Source organism: Primulina tabacum, chromosome 2 (assembly GCF_025594145.1).
Source record: "Primulina tabacum isolate GXHZ01 chromosome 2, ASM2559414v2, whole genome shotgun sequence".
Lineage (NCBI taxonomy): Eukaryota > Viridiplantae > Streptophyta > Magnoliopsida > Lamiales > Gesneriaceae > Primulina > Primulina tabacum.
Genome location: NC_134551.1, coordinates 29,927,447 through 29,934,339, shown reverse-complemented (window position 1 = coordinate 29,934,339; position 6,893 = coordinate 29,927,447).

Sequence of the window (6,893 nt, the reverse complement as noted above, 5' to 3'; positions counted from 1 at the left end):
GGGTTGTGATTGACAGATTGACCAAATCCGCATGCTTTATTCTGTACAAGATGACGTACATACATGACTAGATGGCTGAGATTTATGTCATAGAAGTAGTCCGACTGCATAGAGTGCCGAAGTCGATTGTAGAAGACCATGATCCTCGGTTTACATCGTATTTCTGCCAGAATTTACAGCAGATTTTGGATACGAAGTTATATTTTAGTACTGCATATCATCCATAGACCGATGGATAGTCTGAGCAGACGATCCCAACATTGGAAGATATGCTGAGAGCAGCAGTGCTTGATTTTAGTACTAGCTGGCAAGATATATTGCCCCTTGGTGAGTTTCGTACAACAATAGCTATCAGACGAGTATTGAGATGGCTCCTTTCGAAGCGTTGTACGGAAAGAGTTTTCGATCCCCTCTTTATTAGAATGATATCTCTGAGGTTCCTGAGATCGGACGTAGCATGACTAGAGATATGATTGAAAAAGTGAAGCTAATTCAAAAGAGAATGAAGGCATCCCAAGACAGACAAGCCAATTATTCCAATGTCCGACGATGACCATTGGTATTTGAGGCTGGTGATCGAGTATTTTTGAAAATTTCACCTTTCAGAGGAGTTGTTCACCTTTCAGAGGAGTTGTCAGATTTGGCAAAAAAGGGAAACTATCTCCATGATATATTGGGCCGTACGAGATTTTTGAGGAGATAGGAGATTGTTCCTATCGACTCGCTTTAATCGCCTTTATTATATGGGATACAAGACGTTTTTTTTCATGTTTGTTCTTGAGAAAATGCCTGTCTGATGCTTCACATGTCATCCAACCAAATGAGGCCGAGTTGGATGAGACATTGAGTTATTTCGAAAAGCCGATTCAGATTCTTGATCGAAAGGAAAAGTAGCTCAGAACGACGAATATTCCACTTGTGAAAGTTCGGTGGAGTTAACATGGTATTGAAAAAAAACTACTTGGGAAACTGAGTCTGATATGAGGCAGAGGTTCCCAGTTTTAAGTCACTAAGGTGAGTTGTTTACTTAGCTTCTTCTATATATACCTTCTTATGATATGATTGATTGCCGGTGATTTCGAGGACGAAATCATATCTTAGGCGGGGAGAAATGTAAGGCCCGAGAATTTTATCCTATTAATCTGAAATGATTTGGGGATAATTGATATGATTATAGACGGAAAGGATCGGACCGGGAAAGACGAGATAATGCATCAAAATGTGCGAGGAACAGTAGCCCTCGCGCATATGCGCGGCACAGATGCGCACATATGCGCGACGTGGGCAGAGGATCTCGCGCATATGCGCGAAGTGAGTCGCGCATATGCGCGAGCCTGTACAAGCGAAGTCCAGAGGACCTCGCGCATATGCGCGGAGATGAGTCGCGCATATGCGCGAGCTGCCGAGAAGCTTATCCACGAGACCCGTAGGTCTCGCGCATATGCGCGAGACGTGCAGTAGGCACACCGAGCCACTAGGCTTATTGCATGCACGAGATATATATATATATATCATTCCTCTTCAGAAATGAGGAATCATCAGAGAAAGAGGCCGAAGAAGCTCCGAAGATCCTTACGCCTTTTGGGAGAAATCCGTCTATCTGATTTTGAATCCGACTTCGGTATTGAGTTCCTATCGACGTAGGATACAACTGGACACTGAGTATTGACCGGCTTTGAGTTCGAGACTTCGACAGAGTCAGAGTATAAGAAAGAAAGGTATAAATTAATGTTGAGTTGGGATTGCACAACTCGAGTGAGGTTTGACTCGAGTTTCCCTAAACCACATACTTAGTTTATTGCATTGATATTTGTAATTGATGAGATTGATGTTTGTAGTCTATTGATTTATAGCCACTGCATGTATTGACTACTGATTGTTTAGTCATTGGCTGATTCGCCTAGTCACCGGCTGATTCGTCTGGTTATTGGCTGATTCGTCTAGTTATCGACTGATTCGTCTAAATTTTGGCTGATTCGCTTAATTACTGACTGATTCGTCTAGTTATTGGCTGATTCGCTTAATTCTTGACTGATTCGTCAATTCTGCGGCAGTTTCGCCCAGACACTGGATATATGAATTATATCGATGCCGTTTAGGGTTGATTCATTCCTATCGACTGAGATTCGATATAATTATCAATATCTAGACATTGGAATCCCTAGGTTAGAGTTGAGTCGAGTCTGAGACGACGCGTTGTTTGAGTCGAGTCTATGATGACTAGTTGATTTACAGTTTTATATCATTCATGTTTGTTGATTTGCTACATGTTAATGATAACTGTTATATGCTTTTGTATATGCTTCTATATGATTGCATGTTCACATTGTTTATACTGGGATTTATTATCACCGGAGTTATCCGCCTGTTGTCTTGTTTTGTATGTGTGCATGACAACAGGTGGGGCTGGATCAGGGTCAAGAAGAGGATGAGAGAAGACAGTTAGCGTGGAGATCCGGACTTAGGAGTACATCTGTTATATCACCTGAGATGTAGTGAAGAAACAGTAGTTATTATGATTTATGATTGTACAGAACTTATACTTAGATCTGAATAGTGATCTTACAAATGAGATAGGACTTATTTCATATGCTGCAAACTCTCGTATTTTAAAAAAAAAATTTAGACCCTGTTTATTTTAATTGATTAATTATTCCCAGAAAGTGATTAAGAACTGAATTATGTTCGGGTCCCCACAATGGCACCGATTGAACTGAAGGAATTGAAGGAACAGTTAGAAGATTTACTGGCCAAAGGTTACATCAGACCGAATGTTTTTTCTTGGGGTTCTCTAGTATTGTTTGTCAGAAAGAAGGACGGTTCAATGAGACTCTGCATTGACTACCGGCAATTGAACAAGGCTACGGTAAAGAATAAATACCCTTTGCCTTGTATCGATGATTTATTTGATCAGTTGCAGGGTTGTTCTGTTTTTCCAATATTGATCTGAGATCTGGATATCATCAACTGAGAGTCAGAGATTCTGATATCTCGAAGACAGCTTTCCGAACCAGGTATGGCCATTATGAGTTTATAGTAATGCCGTTTGGTTTAACCAATGCTCCAGCTGTATTTATGGGATTGATGAACCGTGTATTTCAGAGATATCTGGATGAATTCGTGATTATATTTATCGATGATATCCTGATTTATTCCAAGAATATGATTGATCATGCTGAGCATTTGAGAACTTTGTTGAGAATTTTGAGGGCCGAGAAATTGTATGTCAAACTGTCGAAATGTGAATTCTTGCAGAAACAAGTTGTATTTCTGGGTCATATTATATCTGGAAATGGTATTTTTGTTGATCCCAGCAAAGTTGAGACAGTGATCAATTGGCCTAGACCGACATCAGTGCCAGAGATACGCTGTTTTATGGGTTAAGCAGGCTATTACCGACGATTTATTAAATATTTTTCGAGTATTGCTAAACCTATTACTCAGTTGACTCAGAAGAATGCCCCTTTTTTTATCAGAGGAGTGTGAATCCACCTTCCTCGAATTGAAGAAAAGATTGACCAGTGCTCCGATGTTGACTATCCCGTCAGGTACTGGTGATTTTATTGTATATTGTGATGCTTCTCACAGAGGATTAGGTTGTGTTTTGATGTAGCGGGGACATGTGATTGCTTATGCCTCGAGACAACTAAAGCCACATGAGTCTCGCTACCCAATTCGTGATCTTGAATTTGCAGCCATCGTATTTGCACTGAAGATTTGGCGACACTATCTATACGGTGAGAAGTTTGAGATTTATTCTGATCACAAGAGTCTGAAATATCTATTTTCACAGTCAGAATTGAATATGAGGCAACGAAGATGGCTTAATTTACTGAAATATTTTGATTGTGAAATCAAATACTAACCGGGGAAATCTAATGCAGCAGCTGATGCACTGAGTCAAAAGGTATGTTCTTTATCCTTATTGACGATTGGTGTTTCGAATTTGATTGAAGACTGGTGTTTGTCGGATTAGCATTTGAAACAGATTGAAGACCGTTGAGACTCTATGTTATTCAAGTCGAACCAGAGCCGATTTTGAGAATTAAAGAAGCTCAATAAGTTGATCAGAATGTGTAGAATTCGATTTCGATGGTCAGAGCAGGGCATCGATAAGAATATCAGGTACTTGATGATGTACTGTATGTGAATAATCGTCTTGTTGTGTTAGATGTTTCAGATTTGAAACGACAGATATTGTCAGAAGCGCACAGTAGTCGATTCAGTATTCATCCTGGTGGCAGAAAGATGTATAATGATTTGAAAAGACAGTTTTGGTGGAAACAAATGAAAGCAGATATTGCAGAGTTTGTATCAAAATGTCTACATTGCCAACAGGTGAAAGTAGAAAGAAAGAAACCAGGAGGTTTATTACACAGCTTGTCTATTCCTGAATGGAAATGGGATCACATTTCTATGGATTTTGTGACGAAGCTACCACGTTCCTCCCGAGGTTGTGATGCGTTTTTGGTTGTGATTGACAAATTGACGAAATCAGCATGTTTTATTCCGTACAAAATGATGTACAGACATGACCAGATGGCAGAGATTTATATCAAAGAACTGGTCAGATTGCATGGAGTGCCGAAGTCGATTGTATCCGACCGTGATCCTCAGTTTACTTCGCACTTTTGGCACAGTTTGCAGCAAGCTCTTGGTCAGAAGTTACATCTGAGTACCGCATATCATCCACAGACTGATGGACAATCAGAGCGGACTATCCAGACATTGGAGGATATGCTGAGAACTGTAGTGCTAGATTTTGGCACTAGCTGGCAAGAATCCTTGCCACTTTGTGAGTTTTCGTACAACAACAGCTATCAGACGAGTATAGAGATGGCTCCATTTGAAGCGTTGTACGGCAAAAAGTGCAGATCCCTCTTTATTGGGATGATATCTCTGAGGTACCTGAGATTGGGCCTGATATTATTCGAGATATGACAGAAAAGTGAAGCTGATTCAGAAGAGAATGAGAACAGCTCAAGACATACAGGCCAAATATGCCAATGTTCGTCGTCGACCATTGGTATTTGAGGGAGGAGACAGAGTATTTCTGAAGATTTCTCCTTTCAGAGGTGTTGTCAGATTTGGCAAGAAAGGGAAGTTGTCTCCAAGATATATTGGTCCGTATGAGATTCTCGAGAAGATAGGAGATCTTGCCTATCGACTCGCCTTGCCGCCTTCTTTATCTGGAATACATGATGTCTTTCATGTATCTTTATTGCGGAAGTATATTCCTGATGCATATCATGTTATTGTGTTAGACGAGGCAGAACTTGATGAGACACTGAGCTATTTTGAAAAGCCGATTCAGATTTTTGATCGTAAATAAAAGCAACTCAGAACGAAGACTATTCAACTTTTCAAAGTTCAGTGGAGCCGTCATGGCTTTAAAGAAGCTAACTGGGAGACTGAATCAGATATGAGACCGAAATTCCCATAATTAAACTCACTGATGTGAGTTTACTGTTTAGCTTCTGTCATACATTTCTTATTGTATTTGATTTACTATCAGATTTGATTGCCTGTGATTTCGGGGATGAAATCAGATCTTAAAGGGAGAGAAATGTAATGCTCGAGAATTTTGTTATTGTAATCTGAAATGATTTATTGATAATTGATATGATTATAGACGGAAAGGATCAGACCGAGGAAGACCGGAGAAGAAATTGTTATGTGCGAGGACTAAGCACTTGCACATATACGTGACCCAGCAGGGCGCATATGCGCGAGGTAGGCAGAGAACCTCGTGCATATGCGCGACCAGGACCCGCGCATATGCGCGAGTATGGCAGAGAACCTCGCACATATGCGCTGGAAGAGGACGCGCATATGCGCGAGCATGTACAAGGAAAAATGCCGAGACCAGTAGGTCTCGCGCATATGCGTCAAGGAAGGTCGCGCATATGCGCGAGACATGCAGCTTGAACATGAAGCCACTTGCCCCTAGCCATGCATGATATATATAATTTGTATTCATTCCTTCAGTTTGCAAGAGGAAAGAACGAGGAACCTCAGGGAAAAGCTTCAAGTCTTAAAATCAAATTGTGATTTGCGGAAAATCCAACCGTCAGAATTTAAATCCAACTCCAGTACCGTGTTCCTTTCGACAAAGATTTCAATAGGACGTAAGTTTTATTATGTTTTGATGTGATTTGAAAATCTGATATGGAAGAAATCGTGATATGACTGATATTATCTGTTTCTGAGATTGTGGTTATTGTATAATCGAAATAAGATCAAAGAACGGATACCGTATGAATTTCTTATCATTTTAAGAATTGATTTGATTGAGATTATACAGATTTGGTATCAGAGTGTGTGTATCAATCGATTATGAGTTGTTGAGATTGATATCTGTTGATATTGTATTGCTGGATATATTGAGATTGTGCTGTTATGCCGTTGAAACAGAATTAGATTGAGTTCTGATTATATCCGATATTGATTGAGTTGTATATTGATATTGTACTCCTAAATATTGTCATTGCCAGATTGAGTTTTGACAAATTCGAATTCGAGACTTCGACTTCCTCAGATTGACAAGAGAAATGTATAAATCAATGTTGAACCGGAAGATACGACTCGAGTTTGATTTGAATTGAGTTTCTTAAAACAACATACTTTACTTTATTGCATTGATTTTTGCAATTCATGAGATTGATATGCTTATTCTATTGATTTATAGCAAAGCTTGTATTGATTCATGGAAGGATGTGCCGAGTCATTGGCGGAGATGCCAAGTCTTTGGCGGATGTGCCAAGACTCTAGACTTTTGGTGTATCGATGTTGCTTAGGAATAGATCGACTTCTATTGCGTAGATTCGATACAAAATGCCAAAGTCTGAGTTAGACCGGGATCCCTAGATTAAAGATGAGTCGAGTCTGAGATT